Source organism: Bison bison, unplaced genomic scaffold (assembly GCF_000754665.1).
Source record: "Bison bison bison isolate TAMUID 2011002044 unplaced genomic scaffold, Bison_UMD1.0 scf7180017864356, whole genome shotgun sequence".
Lineage (NCBI taxonomy): Eukaryota > Metazoa > Chordata > Mammalia > Artiodactyla > Bovidae > Bison > Bison bison.
This window is the reverse complement of record NW_011494928.1, coordinates 4572620-4595409: the sequence shown is the minus strand read 5'-3', so window position 1 is coordinate 4595409 and position 22790 is coordinate 4572620. Positions and strand designations below refer to the sequence as shown.

General features: G+C 38.5%; 1 pseudogene; it reads right to left on the bottom strand.

Moving 5' to 3' along the window:
- Positions 1-22790, bottom strand: part of LOC104999624 — a 96325-nt pseudogene that overhangs the window by 40655 nt on the left and 32880 nt on the right.

Genomic DNA, 22790 nt, shown 5'->3' with positions numbered 1-22790 from the left:
AGAGATGCTCTAAAATAATTGTCATCAATAGTTCAAGATATTCCAGGTTTTGTTAAGTCACACCTTACTAAAAGAATATTTGAAAAATTCCCATGCAACCCCCATCTCTTAAAAAAAAATCCAACAAATGAAAAATACATTCGTTTAGAAAAAAGGTTCTATACAGACAGTATTCCTTCTTAATGAAGAGAACAAACTACAATATTTAAAGTGATTCATTCTCAAAAATCTCACAGAAAGATCTGGATTACATAAGAAACTCAAAATTCTCAATCAAACCATCCCTCAAATTTCTGGACTCAAATAGATGTTTATGTACCAGTGTTCAAAGCAGCATTATTAACAATAGTCAGAAGGTGGAATTTCATTGACAGATGAATAAACAAACAAAATGTGGTCTATATAAAATATTGCTTTTGGACTGTCACAATTTTTTTCTAATTTTATTTTTTAACTCTACAATATTGTATTGGTTTTGCTATATATCAACATGAATCCGCCACAAGTATACACGTGTTCCCCATCCTGAACCCTCCTACCTCCTCCTTCCCCGTACCATCCCTCTGACTGTCACAATTTTTTAAATTAAAATCTTACTATAAAACTCATTAATTTTATGAATTCAATCGACTTCTTCTATAGAGGAATCACAGTACTAGTAGCAAGCAGTATCAATAAAAATACAATAAGCTAATCAATGAGACTTTTCACATTGTCCAAAATATTCTTATATATTACTAGTAAAAAATAATAAAATCTTTTCTCAGTATGACAGAAATTAAGAGGTTTACTTACCAATCTTGTACTTAACAGGTTTTTCTGAAGTTGTTCAGTTTTACCCACTTGCTTTTTGACTGTAGTTTGTAACTTGACATTTTCAATTTCAAGCCTAAAATTCAGATTTTAAAATAATAATTCTCACAGATGGGTTTTTTTTCTTTAAAGATTTTTTTTTGGACGTAGACCATTTTTTTTTTTAGGTTTGAGATTTCACATGGATTTTTAAATTAAATTTATTTACTTTAATTGGAGGTTAATTACTTCACAATATTGTGTTGGTTTTGCCATACATCAACATGAATCTGCCATGGGTGTACATGTGGTCCCCATCCTGAACCCCACTCCCACCTCCCTCCCTGTACCATCCTTCTGGGTCATCCCAGTGCACCAGCCCCAAGCGTCCTGTATCCTGCATTGAACCTGGACTGGAGATTTGCTTCTTATATGATATTTTACATGTTTCAATGTCATTATCCCAAATCATCCCACCCTCTCCCTCTCCCACAGAGTCCAAAAGACTGTTCTATATATCTGTGTCTCTTTTGCTGTCTCTCATACAGGGTTATCGTTACCTTCTTTATAAATTCCATATATATGCGTTAGTATACTGTATTGGTGTTTTTCTTTCTGGCTTACTTCACTCTGTATAATAGGTTCCAGTTTCATCCACCTCATTAGAACTGATTCAAATACATTCTTTTTAATGGCTGAGTAATACTCCATTGTGTGTATGTACCACATCTTTCTTATCCATTCATCTGCTGATGGACATTTAGGTTGCTTCCATGTCCTGGCTATTATAAACAGTGCTGCAATGAACATTGGGGTACACGTGTCTCTTTCAATTCTGGTTTCCTCGATGTATATGCCCAGCAGTGGGATTGCTGGGTCATAAGGCAGTTCTATTTCCAGTTTTTTAAGGAATCTCCACACTGTTCTCCATAGTGGCTGTACTAGTTTGCATTCCCACCAACAGTGTAGAAGGGCTTCCTTTTCTCCACACCCTCTCCAGCATTTATTGCTTGTAGACTTTTGGATCGCAGCCATTCTGACTGGCGTGAAATGGTACCTCATTGTGGTTTTAATTTGCATTTCTCTGATAATGAGTGATGTTGAGCATCTTTTCATGTGTTTGTTAGCTATCTGTATTTCTTCTTTGGAGAAATGTCTATTTAGTTCTTTGGCCCATTTTTGGATTGGGTCATTTATTTTTCTGGAATTGAGCTGCAGGAGTTGCTTGTATATTTTTGAGATTAGTTGTTTGTCAGTTCCTTCACTTGCTATTATTTTCTCCCATTCTGAAGGCTGTCTTTTCACCTTGCTTATAGTTTCCTTTGTTGTGCAGAAGCTTTTAATTTTAATTAGGTCTGATTTGTTTATTTTTGCTTTTTTAATGTCTTTATTGAATTGACTGAAATATTGCTTCTGTTTTATGTTTTGGTTTTTTGGCTGTAAGGCATGTGGGGTCCCAGCTCCCCAACTAGGGATCAAACCCACACCCTCTGCCTTGGAAGGCATAGTTTTAACGCTTGGACTGTCACAGCATTCCTTCTCACATAAATTTTTAAAATATCACACTGTTTCTGAACAAACATCTGCAGGTTCAATTACATAGGTTCTTAGAATTTTGAAAAGTAGATGATTTGGCCACTGTACTATTTTTCTATTCGTGACTAATTGCCTTCCCTGGTGGCTCAGATGGTAAAGAATCTGCTGACAATGCAGGAGACCCAGGTCCAATCCCTGAGTCAGGAAGATCCCCTGGAGAAGAGGATGGCAACCCACTCCAGGATTCTTGCCTGGAGAACTCCATGGACAAAGAAGCCTAGACGGCTAGAGTCCAGGGGGTTGTGAAGAGTCAGACATGACTGAGCGATTAAAACTTTCACTTTTCACTTGTGTATAATGTGCAAAATATGGAAATAATGGGGGAAAATTACGCATCTCAAAACAGCTCAAAGCTGAAATGTTACACAGCTTCATGATAATGTGCTTATTATCACTATTGATCTATTTTAATATTTACTGTTTATCTGCTTTATATTTATTTTCTACACTGCTTTAAATTGTACTTTTGGATGTGATCCTGTGTTTTCTCAGCACATCTCACAGCACCTGTAAGTTGATCCTGTGTTCTTGCAACTAAAAAAAAAAGAAAAAACAACTGTTTTAACTACTAATAACCTAGTAAATCCGCCATCATTGGTTTTTGTCTCTTTTGTCTGCATATTGTTAACAGCTGCTTTCCTACCACACGGCAGAGATGAGTTGTTACAACAGACACCTTACAGTTCACAAAGTGAAAATATTTCCTGTCTGCCCTCTGCAGGTTACTGATCTCTCCTCTAGCACTCAAACACAACATCATCCATGCTTTAAATCAGATTTTCTCAAATAAACACACAAATGTATAAACTACTGAAATGGGGTAGACAGAAAACTACCTTATGGTAAACAATTATTTTTTTAAATCCAGGCTCCATATCGGCCATTACTTTAAATATCCACATATGTAAATGACCACAGATCTTCCAGTGGTTACGAGAGCTAACACTGCTGCTGGTGACAACCAGATGCTTCAGGAACTAGTGTGAGAGGCAGCAGCTACACAAGAACCAGAATGTGTGGGCCTGTGTCACAGTTCCATCAGTTCTGAGCTGCATGTCCTGGAGCAAATCACTTAACCTTTCTGTATCTCAGTTTCTCCATCCACAAAATTGAGATAATGGTAGCATCAACCTCAGTGGGATGTTTAGAAGATTATACTGCAGAGTTTACATAATGTACTTTAGAGGAGGAAATGGCTCCAGTATTGCCAGAAGGAAACCCGCTCCTGTATTCTTGCTTGGAGAATCCTATGGACAGAGGAGCCTGGTGTGCTACTGTTCATGAGGTCACAAAGAATTGGACAAGACTGACTAACCACATACATAAACTATTTAGAAGAGGAAGTGGCATAGAATAAAAACTGTTTGTAATTGGCATCATTATGGTCGCTGTATTTTATCTGCAAAACAATTTGATATATCAGGCAGATGACATGCCAACAGAAGTCGTCTCCATCACAAGTCAGACTGAAATCACTATCCATACCATTGCAAGTGGCAGTAAGGGGGAGCACAAGGCCCTGAACATATGCATCCAGTACTTCAAAAATGTTCACTGAGTCCACTAACCAGCTAGCAGTGTTTTCCACTTATAATAATTTGTAACTTACTTCCTCTCTGTACTACTCAGTGGACAATGACTATGGGTTAATACGCAAATAGCACCTCCTGGATGGAGTGGTACAGAACTTACATGACCATCAGAGGAAGGGTGAAGTCACTGCCATGGAAATATTACCCTACTGCTAAATAAAAGTTCTGAATCAATTCATTCCCAGCAACTGTTAATGTCTAGCAAGTATTCGGATAAGAAAATTAAGGTTACAAGCTATGGATACCAGAGAAGTCAACTCCAGAACCTCACAGTTGGTGAAAGGCTAGAAATCCGTAAATCCCACTTCTGGCTGCATAATGAAGGAAAGAAATCTTACATTTTTCTTCCAGAGTCAGGGAAAAAATGAGCATTTAACTGAACAATTCTATTCTATTAGACTAATAGAATTTAGTTTCTTCATAAAAGTTTTACTATACCAGTATCTCCAAGAAATTATTGGTATGGTAAAAAGTACTTAGTTGTGTCCTAACAACTGTTAAGCTAAAATATTTTCCATTTATGCAGACAAGTATTGTGCATATTAATAAATATTCCCTGTTAAACCAATGTGTACTTAGACAAGATTCTCCCTCATGAAAAAAAAAAGGACAACAATGTAAAATTAAGGGGTGAAATATTTTTCACAGACTAGATGAGAAAGGCTGAAAAGAAAAGGCTCAATGAGAACTGGAAGGTCAGGAAAGCTCCATGGATGAGAAGAGACTGGGCACCAGGTCTGAATAAATGGAGGACTACCCAAGAGAAAACAAAACTGTGAACACTGAAAGGACAGTCTGAGTAAAGGCCAAGAAAAGGTGAAATCAGCCAGTTAATGCTGAGGGTAAAATCCAACCACAGGAAAACAAAAGCATGTCCACACAGAAACTTGTAAATCAGTGTTCACAGCAGCATTTTTAATAGCCTCAAAGTGGAAACAACCCAAAGCTTCATCAACTGGTGAATGGACATATGGCTTAGCCACATACTGTTTGTTGTTTGACAATTAACAGAAATAGAAGAACTGATACATGTTATAACATGGATGAAACTCAAAAACATGACATCAAATTAGAAAAGCTAATCACAAAGGAGCACACATTGTGTGATTCCATTTATATGAAATACCAAGATAGATACTACACTGGTGTTTGCCTGGGGCTGAGGGAGATGGGGGGCCATGAGTGGTGGCTAAGGGATGCAGGGTTTCCTTTTCAGGGTGATGGAAAGGCTCTAAAATTGGTCACAGGTAACACCTTTCTACACTAAGAAATAGTGAACTACACTTTTTCAGTGGGTGAATTATATGATACATGAATTATACTTCAATAGCGTTTTTAAAAAATCCAATGGCCAGATCTAAATAATCTTAATTCTCTATTTTGGATGTCCATACTATACACCATCTGAGTACCTCCAGGATTTTATAATATATCTAAAATGAAAAGAAGGCAATGCCTATCTTCAACTAGTTTGTATAATACCCTTTCCACACAAGTTATTCTGAAATCCATGATATATATATATATATAAACTCTACAGTCATTGACATAAGTGAAGATGAGAAATGATAATTTCCTGAAACATTCCATTAAACATCCTTTGATTTTATCTGGCTTGCCTTATCAAGGCAATACAGGTATCACACAAAAAAAGTATTGTTTCAAATAAACAGTCTCTCAACTTCTGTGAAGAATGCTGCATAATTCTTAACTTTCCTACGGGTAACTAATATAAGGGGGAAAATATATAATGCAAATGGCAGAATGAAAGTCAAGTTTTAGAAATGAATGTCTTATAAAGATTGTAGTAAATTATTTGCAATGAAAATACAAAAGAAAGCTGTCCATGAAAACGAGTGTACTAAGACACTTTATCCTACATATAAACAGTCAACACATTAAATTACATACATACCTGACTTGTGAGTTGACATAACTTCTTCTTTAAATCCTGTGCCTCAACTTCTAAGTTGGCATGATAACGTGACAAGACTTCCAGCAACGCCTCTGCCATAGACTGCTTTTTGAGGGTATCAGCCAGTTCTTGTTGAAGTTGTCTCACAACTGCCTAATAAGATGCTCTGTCACTGAGTTTATCAAATCACTTTACTATTGCTGTTGTTGCTGCTAAGTCACTTCAGTCGTGTCCAACTCTGTGTGACCCCATAGACGGCAGCCCACCAGGCTCCCCCATCCCTGGGATTCTCCAGGCAAGAACACTGGAGTGGGTTGCCATTTCCTTCTCCAATGCATGAAAGTGAAAAGTGAAAGTGAAGTCACTCAGTCGTATCCGACCCTCAGCGACGCCATGGACTGCAGCCTTCCAGGCTCCTCCATCCATGGGATTTTCCAGGCAAGAGTACTGGAGTGGGGTACCATTGCCTTCTCTGACTATTACATTATGTTAACAATAGATAACTCCAACATATGTACTTTGAAAATTATCACCACAGGCAGCAACTCACCTTCTTTTTCCTCCTCACTGAGTTTGGTTACAGACACAGAAGGGGACACCTTCCAGCCTTCCTGATACTAAGTTACTCAGACAAAGGATGCAGCCCCACTGTCCACGCCCTGCCCCTCCCAATAAATCTGCAGAGTTTCACCACCTCACATACAGAAAGAAATGAGTGTGTAGGTGGGAAAAGTGATGGAAAATTCCACACTGTGGAAACATTTTCCTTTCCTTTTTCATTAGAAGTTTTGATTAACTCAGAGATCTTCACATATTCCAACCAGTGCTCAGATCTTTCCAATAGATTCCTACCTCAGCAGAAAAATGAGGCCATTCCCTTGTTGCTTAACTATTTTATATCTAGTAGTGTGTCTATATTAATCCCAAACTCCTAATTTATCCCTCCTCCCCACCTTTGCCCTTGGCTAACCATAAGGACATACTGGAGAGCACAGGGAACTTTACTCGATATTATGTAGTCACCTACCTGGGAAAAGGAACTAAAAAAGAATGGATATATGTGTATGAATAACTGAATCAATTTCCTGTACATCTGAAACTAACACAAAATTGTAAATCAACCATATTCCAATATAAAAGAAAAATGAAATTTAAAAAATGAGGTTGTTCCCATAGCCTTCAAAGAGCCTCGATATCCTGGCCTCCTGCCTCCAGACCACAGCTCCTACAACTCTCTCCCTGACTCACTCCATTCCTGCTGCTCACGAATCCTGCCATCCTTCATTTTTAGTCAACAAACTTGTATTCAATATCCTTAAAATGAGAATTATGAACAAATTGTTTGTAAAAATGCTCTAAGTAAATAACATAAATAGCTTATGTTATTTATGGGAAGTAAATAACATAAGATTATTTGTCGGAGATTAAATCAGGAATATTTTGGCTAAAGCTCACCACTAGAGTCCCAAATTATGATTCAATGACAAATAGATGCCTTTAAAGACCTGCAACAGGTGCATTTAGCCCAGGCGGCTGCAACCGGCGCACTTAGCTCAGCCGAGAGGAGCTACCCCACATCCGAGGTCAGGGGCAGTGGCTGAGAGTGAAAGGCTGTGACGGCACAGGAATGGTGGAGAGGAGCAACCCCACGTCTGAGGTCAGGGGCGGCAGCCAAGAGGAGCTACCCCACGTCCGAGGCCAGGGGCAGGGGCTGGGAGGACCTACCCCATGCCCGAGGCCAGGGGCGGCAGCCGGGAGGAGCAACCCCACCTCCAAGCAGCTGTGGCTGCGTGGGCACAGGAGGGCCTAGAGGAGCTATTCCACATTCAAGGTCAGAAGGGGCGGCGGTAAGTAGATACCCTTTATCCAAGGTAAGGAGCAGTGGCTGCACTTTGCTGGAGCAGCCATGAAGAGATACCCCACATCCAAGGTAAGAGAAACCCAAGTAAGATGGTAGGAGTTGCAAGAGGGCATCAGAGGGCAGACACACTGAAACCATACTCAAAGAAAACTAGTCAGTCTAATGACACAAGGACCACAGCCTTGTCTAACTCAATGAAACTAAGCCCTGCCCATGGGGCCACCCAAGACAGGCAGGTCACAGTGGAGAGGTCTGACAGAATGTGGTCCACTGGAGAAGGGAATGGCAAAACACTTCAGTATTCTTGCCTTGAGAACCCCAGGAACAGTATGAAAAGGCAAAATGATAGGATACTGAAAGAGGAACTCCCCAGGTCAGTAGGTGCCCAATATGCTACTGGAGATCAGTGGAGAAATAACTCCAGAAAGAATGAAGGGATGGAGCCAAAGCAAAAACAATACCCAGTTGTGGATGTGACTGGTGAGAGAAGCAAGGTCCGATGCTGTGAAGAGCAATATTGCATAGGAACCTGGAATGTCAGGTCCATGAATCAAGGCAAATTGGAAGTGGTCAAACAGGAGATGGCAAGAGTGAACATTGACATTCTAGGAATCAGCGAACTAAAATGGACTTGAATGGGTGAATTTAACTCAGATGACCATTATATCTACTACTGTGGGCAGGAATCCCTCAGAAGAAATGGAGTAGCCATGATGGTCAACAGAAGAGTTCAAAATGCAGTACATGGATGCAATCTCAAAAATGATAGAACAATCTCTTCGTTTCCAAGACAAACCATTCAATATCACAGTAATCCAAGTCTATGCCCCAACCAGTAATGCTGAAGAAGCTGAAGTTGAACGGTTCTGTGAAGACCTACAAGACCTTTTAGAACTAACACCCAAAAAAGATGTCCTTTTCATTATAGGGGACTGGAATGCAAAAGTAGTAAGTCAAGAAACACCTGGAGTAACAGGCAAATTTGGCCTTGGAATACAGAATGAAGCAGGACAAAGACTAATAGAGTTTTGCCAAGAAAATGCACTAGTCATAGCAAACACCCTCTTCCAACAACACAAGAGAAGACTCTACACATGGACATCACCAGATGTTCAACACCAAAATCCTATTGATTATATTCTTTGCAGCCAAAGATGGAGACGCTCTATACAGTCAACAAAAACAAGACCAGGAGCTGACTGTAGCTCAGATCATGAACTCCTTATTGCCAAATTCAGACTGAAATTGAAGAAAGTAGGGAAAACCACTAGACCATTCAGGTATGACCTAAAGCAAATCCCTTATGATTATACAGTGGAAATGAGAAATAGATTTAAGGGCCTAGATCTGATAGATAGAGTGCCTGATGAACTATGGACTGAGGTTGGTGACATTGTACAGGAGACAGGGATCAACACCATCCCCATAGAAAAGAAATGCAAAAAAGCAAAATGACTGTCTGGGGAGGCCTTACAAATAGCTGTGAAAGAAGAGAAGTGAAAAGCAAAGGAGAAAAGGAAAGATATAAGCATCTGAATGCAGAGTTCCAAAGAATAGCAAGAAGAAATAAGAAAGCCTTCCTCAGCGATCAATGCAAAGAAATAGAGGAAAACAACAGAATGGGAAAGACTAGAGATCTCTTCAAGAAAATTAGAGATACCAAGGGAACATTTCATGCAAAGATGGGCTTGATACAGGACAGAAATGGTATGGACCTAACAGAAGCAGAAGATATTAAGAGGTGGCAAGAATAACAGAAGAACTGCACAAAAAATATCTTCACGACCCAGATAATCACGATGGTGTAATCACTCACCTACAGCCAGATACCCTGGAATGTGAAGTGAAGTGGGCCTTAGAAAGCATCACTACAAACAAAGCTAGTAGAGGTGATGGAATTCCAGCTGAGCTATTTCAAATCCTGAAAGATGATGCTGTGGAAGTGCTGCACTCAATATGCCAGCAAATTGGAAAACTCAGCAGTGGCCACAGGACTGGAAAAGGTCAGTTTTCATTCCAATCCCAAAGAAAGGCAATGCCAAAGAATGCTCAAACTACTGCACAATTGCACTCATCTCACACGCTAGTAAAGTAATGCTCAAAATTCTCCAAGCCAGGCTTCAGCAGTACATGAGCCATGAAATTCCAGATATTTAAGCTGGTTTTTGAAAAGGCAGAGGAATCAGAGATCAAATTTCGAACATCCACTGGATCATTGAAAAAGCAAGAGAGTTCCAGAAAAACATCTATTTCTGCTTTATTGACTATGCCAAAGCCTTTGACTGTGTGGATCACAATAAATTGTGGAAAATTCTGAAAGAGATGGGAACACCAGACCACCTGAGCTGCCTCTTAAGAAACCTTTATGCAGGTCAGGAAGCAACAGTTAGAACTGGACATGGAGCAACATACTGGTTCCAAATAGGAAAAGGAGTACATCAAGCCTGTATATTGTCACCCTGCTTATTTAACTTATATGCAGAGTACTTCATGAGAAATGCTGGGCTGGAAGAAACACAAGCTGGAATCAAGTTTGCCAGGAGAAATATCAATAACTTCAAATATGCAGATGACACCACCCTTATGGCAGAAAGTGAAGAGGAACTAAAAAGCCTCTTGATGAAGGTGAAAGAGGAGAGTGAAAAAGTTGGCTTAAAACTCAGCACTCAGAAAACGAAGATCATGGCATCTGGTCCCATCACTTCATGGGAAATAGATGGGAAAACAGTGGAAACAGTGTCAGACTTTATTTATTTGGGCTCCAAAACACTGCAGTTGGTGACTACAGCCATGAAATTAAAAGACGCTTACTCCTGGGAAGAAAAGTTATGACCAATATAGATAGCATATTGAAAAGCAGAGACATTACTTTGCCAACAAAGGTCCATCTAGTCAAGGCTATGGTTTTTCCTGTGGTCATGTATGGATGTGAGAGTTGGACTGTGAAGACAGCTGAGTGCCAAAGAATTGATGTTTTTTAACTGTGGTGTTGGAGAAGACTCTTGAGAGTCCCTTGGACTGCAAGGAGATACAATCAGTCCATTCTGAAGGAGATCAGCCCTGGGATTTCTTTGGAAGGAATGATGCTAAAGCTGAAACTCCAGTACTTTGGCCACCTCATGTGAAGGGTTGACTCACTGGAAAAGACTCTCTTGCTGGCAGGAATTGGGGGCAGGAGGAGAAGGGGACAACAGAGGATGAGATGGCTTGATGGCATCACTGGCTCAATGGACGTGAGTTTGAGTGAACTCCAGGAGTTTATGATGGACAGGGAGGCCTGGCATGCTGTGATTCATGGGGTCACAAAGAGTCAGACATGACTGAGTGACTGAACTGAACTGAAAGAATTGAGAGGCCATAAGAAAAAATGATTCAAGGCTGAAATTTTCCCAAATTAATTCAAATTGATACACATAAAATTAAAATTGCACCAACAAATATGACAGAAAGGTATGACAAGTTACTGAAGCCAGAGTACAATACATAACATATAGCATCTGGGAAACCTGGACTTGACTGTCAAGGTAATCCATGTAACTGAAACTTATTTTGAAATATTAATCTTAGGTTTAAGGATTTCATTTATCTGCTTCATCATGATACTTAAATGTGGTAACATCAAGATTAAAATTATTATCCTAATAGTGAAAGAGTAAACTACTAACACTATCTATATTAATAATTTAGAACTGAATCTTTTAACATTTCATAAGCAATACGATGTCTCTACTCAAAGTAAAGCATCTCCTGGGCCTAATTTTTATTTGCTGGATACAAGGTGTGATTTTAGGCTGGTTTAGAGACCATAGATTCACAGCCTATGTATTCTTTATGTTCAACTAGATTCAACATTTAGCCAGAATCAAGAATCACTTTGAACTTTCTTTCATGAAGTCTGAGAATTTCTTCTTCTGGATACTCACTTCTCTTTCTGCTTTCTCTTTTTTGTACTGATACATTCTCTCTTTTAAATGATTCCATTCCTTGATTAACTCCTTGTTTCTTTCCTCCAGCATCAGACCTTGTTTCTCACGTTTGGCCTGAAGTTTTCTCATGATCTGCTGAAACTGGTCTTGGATGCTAATGACCGTCTTCTCTTTACTGTCGGCTTTGTTTTGTGCATCGTCCAGTTGCTGTCAGAGCAACATGTTTTCACTCTGGAGTTGAGATAATCTCTCCTCTAAGGATGCCTGCTTTCCAATATATTTATTCATTTTGCCTTGTTCGTTCTGATACATGTGTTCAGTTTCCTGTTTTGACACTCTGTTTGGCTTAGGTCTCTCTGGACACTTTCTAACATCAAAATCTTTTCTCTAAGAGAATCTCTAGTGTGATGCAGCTTAATTCCTAGGTTATTGAGCTTACTTTCCACTCTAGAAAGTTGCTGGGAAAGCATCTCATTTTTATCTTTTAGATTAGCCACATCGGACTTCATTACCTGCAAGTGTAACCACTCGTCTCTTGCTCTCCAGAAGGCAAGATACATGTCTCTTTTTGATGTCTGACATTGATCATGATCGTGTGACACAGCAGCCAGTCTAGAACGGTAGGATTCCACTTCCATTTCCAGTCTTCGTTTGCTTTCTTTTTCGTTCTCCAGCTTAGAGTTTAGCATTGTATTCTCAGCCGTCAGAGCATTAAGCTGGCCTGTATAGTGGGGGTATAGTCTTTGTTAACGTTTCCTCATTCAGTTTTATTGCCTTTTGAAGATCATCATTCTTTCCTTTTACAATTTCAGTGACCTCAAAATATTTCTTTTCCTTTTCCTGGTTCTGAATTTTCACTGCATCTATCTCCAGTCTTAGCATGGCAATTTGTGCAGCATGTGGTTTTTGTGTAGCAGATCTTTTGCTTCTTCACAACTAACAGAAACCTAAGTGAAACAAAGGAGACTTTTAGCTAGTACTCAATAAAGTGATATTTCATGATTTCTTCTGAAATGAAAGACTAACCTCTATATGTATACAATGAAAAGACTGCACCAACCGTGTCTCCAAATGGAAAAAATAAGGTTCAATACAAATCTCAGACTTTATACAAGCAGAAATACCCAAAAGTTCAAAAATTTAATTGAAGACAATGAATACATGAAAGTAAAAAAGAAACCCCAAGAAACTTTTCAAGAAGCTCAGAACTGGAAAGGCTTTTCTTTGAATTGCAACGAACTTGGGAAGGCTTAAACCAAAGATGTATAGATCTGACTACACTTAAAAATTGCATCTGATGTGGTACATTTATTCAATGGAATACTACTACACCATAAAAAAGAATGAAATGCTATTTGTAGCAACAGGGATGTTGGACCTAGACATTATCACACTAAGTGAAGTAAGTCAGACAAAGACAAGTATTATATCATACTGCTTACATGTGGAATCTAAAAATGAACTTATTTACAAAACAGAAAGAGATTCACAGACATAGAAAACAAACTTATGGTCACCATAGGCGAAAAGGAGGTATGCGAAGGGAGAAATTAGGATTTGGGGATTAACATATACACAGTAGTATATATGAAATGTATGAATTGATACTTTTGAACTGTAGTGTTGGAGAAGACTCTTGAAGTCCCTTGGACTGCAAGGAGATCCAACAAGTCCATCTTAAAGGAAATCAGTCCTGAATGTTCATTGGAAGGACTGATGGTAAAGCTGAAACTCCAATACTTTGGCCACCTGATGGGAAAAACTGACTCATTTGAAAAGACGCTGATGCTGGCAAAGACTGAAGGCAGGAGGAGAAGGGGACGACAGAGAATGAGATGGTTGGATGACATCACCAACTCAATGGACACGAGTTTGAGTCAACTCCGGGAGTTGGTGATGGACAGGGAGGCCTGTCACACTGCAGTCCATGAGGTCACAAGGAGTCAGACACGACTGAACTGAAATTGAACTGATATATAAAATAACCAACAATGATCAACATAAGGAACTACACTTAATATTCTACAAGTTAAATCTGAAAAGGAATATGTGTGTGTGTGTGTGTGTTAGTGCATGTGTGTTAGTCAGTCATGTCTGACTCTTTTTAACCCCCATGGACTGTAGCCCATCAGACTCCTATGCCCATGGAATTTTCCAGGCTAGAATACTGGAATGGGTAGTCATTTCCTTCTCCAGGGGACCTTCCCAACCCAAGGATCAAACCCAGGTCTCCTGTATTGCAGGCGGATTCTTTACAGCATGAGCCAGCAGGGAAGCCCTATATATGTGTGTGTGTGTGTATGAATATATATACACACACACACATATACATATATAGCTGAATCACTGTGCTGAATACCTGAAACAACACAATACTGTAAATCAACTATAATTCAATAAACAACACTACTTGCTAGCTTATAAAACACTGCATCTGATACCTAACCTATACAGCTACCTCACAGTAAGAGCCTTAGCTCTATATATATTTAAACAGACTAAACTTCATAAAAAATATTTTTTGAGACTATGCTATCTTTCTAACATTTTAACAGTCAATTAGAAGAATTATACCTGTTGATAACTGTACTAAGCACTTCTACAAACATCAATTAACTCATTAGCTATAATACTGGAAAGGAACAAGTTAAAAATATAAATAAGCTGCAGGCTTTTTGCCAGGTCTTCTGACTCTAGTAGTCCTCTTACATCAAACCACAGTTACTTCTCTAGTACAAACATACAAAGTAAGCCTCTTATTTCACTCATGGTACACACACTAATGGTAAATAAGGTAAAATATAGAGAGCTCTTCTTAGAAAATCATGAGATTATTTGCTACAGCAATAACTTTCATATCTCTTCATAATGTTTAAAATAGTAAGATGGGGGAAATACAATGAAAAACACATCATCACTAATATATATATATATATATATATATATATATTATGGCATATATATCACTGTTTTCAAAAGTTCCTTGTACTGAAACAGGACACTCACAGAGCAGAATGCTCATTTTCTCACAAGCAGAAGAATGACATCCAAAATGTGGTCTCTGAACTGCCTATAGTTTCCTCCTTACCATCAGGGAAGTGATAAACTAACCTAGTGATCTTTCGAGGAAATGACATCACTACCAACAACCAGAATATCTACTGTCAGTAGGAAAAGTTTGTTTTCTTTAGAGGGGGAGAGGGGACTTTTATAAGTTTGTTCTAAAGAAACAACTTTTTAATGTGTTCAAAAGTGTTTTAACAACTGATGGCACAGTTTTTACAAATTGAAAACCTGTAAATGATGTGAAAAGTTTGTTGATAGGGTATTGGTTAAAGAAATGACAGTGGAGCCAAGAACAGACTCTTATTTAGACACTAAAGATGATAACGTGAATGGACCAACTGACACGTTCACTCCAAAGCAGAGGGACTTGGTTGTGTAGCGCAGTCGATGGTGGACCACACACGGTCTTCCTTGCCTAAACCACAATCAGGGTGCCAGCTCTTCCAAGATAGTCACAAACACTTTGAGGTCAAATCCTATGGAAAATATTAAAGGCCTCTCCTTGGATGAGGCCATTGTGTGTCACTACCTATCTGCAGCTGACAAACGGATTTGAATTACAAATATTACTGTATCCTACAGATGGAAAATGTTTCCCTCCTCAAAATATAGATATATAGGTTTTCAAAATCCTCTATACTTTCTATGATGTATAGTGTTGGTTTTTTAAATATATACATACACAGAGACATATACACATATTTGAAAATGACTACAGAAAAGACTACCTCAGAGTTCATTTCCTTATTAGCCATTTCTGTCTCCTTTCGTTTGGCAAGGTGATTGGCCAGAATTTCATCCTGTAACATTCTGGCATTCCATTCTTGAGAAAGCTGCTTCCGAGTGTCCTTTTGCTCTTCTATAATCTGGAGAGACATTATATGAAGTTTTGGGTCCATACCATAAAAAAAAAAAAGTTAAAAGCTTAGGAGAATTTAAAATGAAAAAAAAAACTGTTTAAAGGAAGTAGCCTTTTTAAGCACAAGGATCTTTATTTCCACATGAATAACTCAGATCTTAATTTAAATGTCTGCTAAATTTATCACAGAGCAAAAACATAGGCAGACATATTATTGTGAAGGGAAATTTCTTTACAAAGCACTTTAGTTTTTTCACACTGTCAACGCAAGTTAGCCTGTATTTTAACATAAAAAAGCCAAAATTAATACATGGATTGGAATTAAGAATACTATTTTGCCTAATGTATCAAAAATGCCAATTAATATGTTAATGATTAAGCTTGATTTATGTCCATTCCTCCACTCAGAAAACATACACAGAGCATCTATGAAAAGCCAAGAATGGCAAGAAATTAATAACTTAAGCTCTAAATGTCACAGTTCATACTTAAGATAACAATTTTGTTCTAAACCTAAAAATACACATGAAATTAAAGGGATACTATAAATAATATTGATGAAATAGTGTCAGAAATTTGAAAATTTCACCAAAGATTGCTCTACCTGATTCAGATCATTTCTCACAGTATTCAGTTCCATTTCTAGTGCTCTGAGAGTGAGTTCAAGTTGCTGTTTCATTTCAACTTCTTTACTATATTGGTCTTCTTTTCTTTTTAACTGCTCCCTAATTTTTTCATAAAACGTATCAGCATTTCTTCTCTGCTCTTCTTCTTGCTTTAAGGTGAATCTACAAAATTTATACAGCTCTTCTTAGAAACTCATGAGATTATTCACTGCTACAATAACTTTCATTCCCTCTACATAATGTTTAAAATAGTAAAATGGGGGAAAATATAATGAAAAACACTTAATAATTCTCACAGTTTTCATGCAGAGGGTTAAGAATAAAACTGCATCCATTTTCTTTTCTGTCTTGAGAAAAATGACTACTGTATACACCTGTGCATGGGAATGTAAAGTAATATACACTTCTTAAAGAATAGTTTAGAAATATAGATCAAAGACCTTTTTTAAGTTCTCATACTTTGACAAAATAATATGATATTATTAAAGAAAATGTATTCAAAATAATTAGAAAGGTGGAAATGAATTTATAGAAAAAAAAGTTTCTTGTAATATTAAATATAATACAGAAAAGTGAAAAACAACCAAAAGTCAATTTGCTAAATAATTAATAAGGTTTACATTATGATGGACTTCTGTATGGTCATGAAAATGATGATTTGGGAAAACATGCATTAAGTTATTAGAAGCATTCACTGTTAAGAACATGCTATACTAAGAATTTCACACTCCACAGTACTAGTAACACTTTCTCCTCTGTAAAATCCTAGAGGTTAAGTTAGTCCTGATAACACGTCTACATCTCTGCAGTATTAAAGGAAACAATACTTCAAATATTTCTTTAAAAGCGAGATGTACAGTACCTCAAGCTGCTGAGCTCTCATTCCCACTCCACTTTCTGATGCTCTAACTGTGATTTCACTTCTTTTGTTTTTGACAGCTCTTTCTGTAGCCCACAAACCTCACTTTCCATTTTTTTTTAATCTTTCCTCTAAGTAGTTCACAGTGGCTTTTTTTAAGTTCTACTAATCTTTCATATGAAAGAATCATATCCTGGATTTTCAACAAGCTAACAGAATCTGCATGATGAAGAAAACAAAGATTAAAAAAAAATTTATGTGAGTAATTTTTGAGTATAAAGGACTGTGCCTTTCACGTTCATGCATCCACGCATTGAACAAATATCAAGTGTCTATAATTTGGAAGACATTATTCTAAGCTCTGCAGATGAAACAGACTCCCCTGGCTCTTGTTTAGCTTGCAATCTAGAGAAAGATAAATCTAGAGATTAGCTTGCAATCTAGAGAAAGATAAATAAATAATTATGAACTCAGAAGGCTACTCTAAGAAAAGAGAGTTCTATGATCACATAACAGAACTTGACATAGATTGGGTCCAGGAAAGATTTCCCTGGGGAAGAGATGTCACACTGAGAAATGAAGGATGAGCAGGAAGTAGTAAGTAGAGTGGGAGGAACAACGCTGTGGACAGCATTTTTAACCAAGACAGAGTGAACAGCTACTGATTTACCTTCCTGAGTGGAGCGAGCAAAAATGGCACCGACAAAATACATTAAACAATGATTTTCATGACAAAGGACTTCAGGGAGTGAAGGACAACGATCCTGGAAACACAAGGTTAGCCTAAGGAACGTCCCAGCTCACTGCCTGGAGAGAATTTCCAGGCCCTAACACAGGGAGAAGGAATGGAAGCTGAGTCAGCCAGACTCCCTGACAAGAGGTGATGAAGCTGACAGTCTGGTGAAACCAAAGAGATCACAGAACAGAACGAAGGACAGGAGAGAGTAGAACAGAGAGAAAAAGGACCCTGGAGATCTGAGGAGGAGCCCCTTGGGTATTCAGCAGAGGAATGAACAGCGACCATCTGGGAGAAACCTCCTAAGACCAGGGAGAAACCATCTGAAAAGATTATTGGAACCTGTGACTTGTGCTCACTCAGTCCCAGGAATTCTACCTATTCTCATGAGCCAGGCTGGAAAAACTTCTCCTTACAGTAGAATGAATAGGGTAGTCAGTAAGGTCTTACCTCCAAGGCAGGAAATAGTCAGCCCCAGCCCCAGGGTCCCTCTGGCTGCACCTAACAAATCATAAGAAGCAAGAGCACAGAAGGATCTCTGGAAACTCTCAATATTTGGAAACTAAATCACATGGATCTAAATAACCCTTGGATCAAAGAGATAATGAAAAGAGGAATTACAAAGTATTTTGAACTGAATGAAAATGAAAACGTAAGACCAGCAGACATTTTAGGAAATTGACAAGCTGATGCTAAAATTCATGTGGAAAGAAGGGTAAAAAATAAAACAAGATGAAGATAGACAATTGTGACCTTTAACCATGAAGCAAATAGAAGCAACATTTGGGCTTTAAGCAAAGGGGTAACATGATGAGATCTGAATTTTAAAAAATAGATAATAATTGTAGTTGCTGTGTGGACTGAGGTTCCAGGATGTAGAATGGCAGGGAAAGAAGTTCTGAGATTATTTCAGTTATTCCAGGAGGAAAATGATGCTAACCTGACCTTGGGTGAAGGCACAGGAAAGAAGAGTCAACAGAAGGTACAGTGAGTGAGAATGATCATAGGCCTATGGCTCGGAGTATACACACACATTCATGTTCTTTTAATACAGAACCTACTTCTGAGATGCACAGCACTGTAACATATCCCTGGCTCTAGAGCAGTACTAGACAAGGTGTACATATATTACTACTACACCATACACAAACAGGCATTGTATTTATATTGACACTGCAGTCCTACCTTTACACCCTGTGTCAAGTTGTTCAATTAGTAGCATGGAATTCTCATAGTAAAGCAACTGGCCATCCTTGGAAGCTGTTTCAGATGACTGAGTTGTCATCAAGGTCATCCACAGAATTAATTTGTTCTTTGACCTACACATAGATAATACTATTTCAAAATGTCCTTAAAATATTTATAGAACATACTAATTGTATGAAGGTGATAAATATCTCTTCATTAAAGCAAAAACAGACACTTTTTAAAAGGACAGATTTTTTTATCAAAAGGATAACTTTATCAATAGTGTTTCTAAATTAAGTTGTCAAAGTATATGTCTCTACAACAAAGGAAGATTTTATATTTTGCTACTATTCTTTTACAAAGTACTTTTTACTAGTAAAATTTTTTTATAGTTAACTTTTTGACTTTACCTTGTTATTTTCACTAGATGTTTTCTTTGCAGGCCTAAAATAACAAATGATTCTTTTCAGGCTAATATTAAATACTTAAAAATACAAATACCTAAATTTTGTTTTTTATGTAAAGTCTTTGCATTTGCATTGGTAAGTAATTTTTATAAAAGGATTAAAACAATAAAGAAGAGTAACATTAAAGGACAAACAAAATACATTTATAATACTAATAAAACATTTAATTTAGATCAAAGAGAAGGAAAAACATAACATTACTTGCATTATGTGAAGGGAACCAGTATACCAGGATTTCTTGCAGTTGTTATTTTCAATAAGAGCTATGTTTTGCAGCAATAAAACCTATCTGGGAAGTATTCCTTAAGTCCTTATAAGAAAGAAACCCATTTTTAATAGCCATGATATTAGCCTTCTGAGGACTTCCAATGCAACTGCTATGCATTATTATAAGCACTTTATATGTCTTAATGGCATTTTAATCCTCACAAAAATTATGGGAGATAGGTAATACATTAGGTCCTCTACATAGGAAGAAACAGAGCACAGAAAAGCTGAGTAAGTTGCCCAAGCCCATATAGCAGGTCACCAACAGACCCAGAGTTCAAACTCAGGAAATCTGGCTTCAACACTGTGGTTCAAAAATATGCTGAGAAAGTAGTATTTAAATAAGTCTTCTTAAGTAATATGATAGCAAATGAATCCATATTATTATTCCATGTCCAGTTATAACTATAAATAATAATTTCTGAATCTTAACACATGTTTCTCAAAAAATAAAAAGTCATTAGAAGAAGCAGAGTTCCCAGGTTGCAGGGAAAAGGTGCCTCTTTTGTTGAAGAAGAAGCAGCAAACTGTTGTGTGTTTGCAAGCCTTTATTTGGAAGAAACCCATTAGCTTCTACAACAGGAGACCTCCAGATCTGCTCAGAGGACCAATATTGCAGAGTCACGGCCGAGACACTCCTCTGCCCTTTGCAAGCCTTGCAAAGACATGCCTAGCTTCTAGAGTTCCTGTCCATGATGGAGCAGGCTGCAGGAATGTGTGAGACATGACTGGCACCTTACTGGCCTCAGCTCCGCTATTGCCTTTCCATTCGAACTAGGACCCAGGACTACATGAAGAGGGGTTAGGGTCTGGTTGTTTCCAAACTTCCAAGGGCTACAGCAATGAGAGCTCTGTCAGAGGTAAGGAGGAACATTGTATGGATTCTCAAGCTATTGCTTGCCAAACACATCTTCAGTGCCTCACGGAAAGAATCAGGCTCTCTGTGCCCATTTGTTTGGTATGCAGATTCACACACAGACTGTGTCTCTGTAGGAGCCAGAAATGTTCCTGACAGACTTAGGTTCACTAGAGCTCTCCTACAGAGCAAAGACATGTGGATGTGGTTTTGCCTTCCCCTGTGAGTGTGGGCCCCTAGCTCAGCCCCAGCTCCAGGGAAAAAGCCCCTGAGAAAAGACCCTCAAGAAGTGCTTTTCTCACACACTGGCAAGAGGAGTTCACAAGATGTGGGGACAGAGAGCCCCCTCAAGGAAGAAGAGGCAGCCAAGCAGCCTGTGTTTTCAAGCCTGTATTTGGAAGGATCTGGTTAGATTCTACAACAGCAAACCTCTGGATTTGCTCAGAGGACTGAAATTCCAGAGTCAGTGCAGAGCATCTCCCCTGCCATTTGCAAGCCTTGCTCACACATTCTTAGCCTCTAGTGGTACTGAGGACATCAGAGGGCAGACGCACTGAAACCATAATCACAGAAAACTAGTCAATTTAATCACACTAGGACCACAGCCTTATCTAACTCAATGAAACTAAGCCATGCCCTTTGGGGCCACCCAAGACGGGCAGGTCATGGTGGAGAGGTCTGACAGAATGTGGTCCACTGGAGAAGAGAAAGGCAAACCACTTCAGTATTCTTTCCTTGAGAAACCCATGAACAGTATGAAAAGGCACAATGATAGGATACTGAAAGAGGAACTCCCCAGGTCAGTAGGTGCCCAATATGCTACTGGAGATCAGTGGAGAAACAACCCCAGAAAGAATGAAGGGATGGAGCCAAAGCAAAAACAATACCCAGTTGTGGATGTGACTGGTGAGGGAAGCAAGGTCTGATGCTGTAAAGAACAATATTGCATAGGAACCTGGAATGTTAGGTCCATGAATCAAGGCAAATTAGAAGTGGTCAAACAGGAGATGGCAAGAGTGAACGTCAACATTCTAGGCATCAGTGAACTAAAATGGACTGGAATGGGTGAATTTAACTCAAATGACCATTATATCTACTACTGTGGGCAGGAATCCCTTAGAAGAAATGGAGTATCCATCATGGTCAACAAAAGATTCCAAAGTTCAGTACTTGGATGCAATATCAAAAACGACAGAATGATCTTTGTTTGTTTCCAAGGCAAACCATTCAATATCAGAGTAATCCAAGTCTATGCCCCAACCAGTAATGCTGAAGAAGCTGAAGTTGAATGGTTCTGTGAAGACCTACAAGACCTTTTAGAACTAACACCCAAAAAAGATGTCCTTTTCACTATAGGGGACTGGATTTCAAAAGTAGGAAGTCAAGAAACACCTGGAGTAACAGGCAAATTTGGCCTTGGAATATGGAATGAAGCAGGGCAAAGGCTAATAGAGTTTTGCCAAGAGAACGCACTGGTCATAGCAAACACCCTCTTCCAACAACACAAGAGAAGACTCTACACATGGACATCACCAGATGTTCAACAACAAAATCCGATTGATTATATTCTTTGCAGCCAAAGATGGAGAAGCTCTATACAGTCAGCAAAAACAAGACCAGGAGCTGACTGTGGCTCAGACCATGAACTCCTTATTGCCAAATTCAGACTTAAATTGAAGAAAGTAGGGAAGACCACTAGACCATTCAGGTATGACCTAAATCAAATCCCTTATGATTATACAGTGGAAATGAGAAATAGATTTAAGGGCCTAGATCTGATAGATAAAGTGCCTGATGAACTATGGACCGAGGTTCATGACATTGTACAGGAGACAGGAATCAAGACCATCCCCATGGAAAAGAAATGCAAAAAAGCAAAATGGCTGTCTGGGGAGGCCTTACAAATAGCTGTGAAAAGAAGAGAAGTGAAAAGCAAAGGAGAAAAGGAAAGATATAAGCATCTGAATGCAGAGTTCCAAACAATAGCAAGAAGAGATAAGAAAGCCTTCCTCCTCGATCAATGCAAAGAAATAGAGGAAAACAACAGAATGGGAAAGACTAGAGATTTCTTCAAGAAAATTGGAGATACCAAGGGAACACTTCATGAAAAGATGGGCTTGATAAAGGACAGAGATGGACCTAACAGAAGCAGAAGATATTAAAAGGTGGCAAGAATACACAGAA